Here is a 449-nt window from a genome sequence, read left to right on the forward strand (position 1 = left end):
AAAAAAAAAAAAAAAAAAAAAAAAAATTGATGCTGTTAAAATATAAATGAAAATAATAATAAAAGAAGAAGGGCAAGTTTTCCAGCTGTCCCCTTCTCCCTCCCCAGCCTTATCTCCTGACTGGATTCCTGACCGCTCCCAAGAAACACAGGCTCTTCATTCTTTAAAGTATTCGCTCACCTCAAATCAAGGCAATGTAAAGATGAATAATTACTTTGCAGGTGATCTGTATGTATGCCAAATTTTGAGATGCGTTGAAAGAGGAAGTTCTTTACCTCTCTGTCTTCCCTTATTTATTCTCATTTAATCCTTTCCTCCATTCGTTCCTAACTTGCGCGCATTTCTTTAGTGTTATCTACGACTTGTGGGCGTTTATTTACTTTTTTCCTACAAATGCGCACTCCTGGCTGATAGAGAGGGCCGCTCTGCCACTCGGTCCCGCCTTCTGA

The sequence above is a fragment of the Sapajus apella genome, unplaced genomic scaffold (genome assembly GCF_009761245.1).
Source record: "Sapajus apella isolate SASKATOON/1434 unplaced genomic scaffold, GSC_monkey_1.0 scaffold16, whole genome shotgun sequence".
NCBI classification, from domain to species: Eukaryota; Metazoa; Chordata; class Mammalia; order Primates; family Cebidae; genus Sapajus; species Sapajus apella.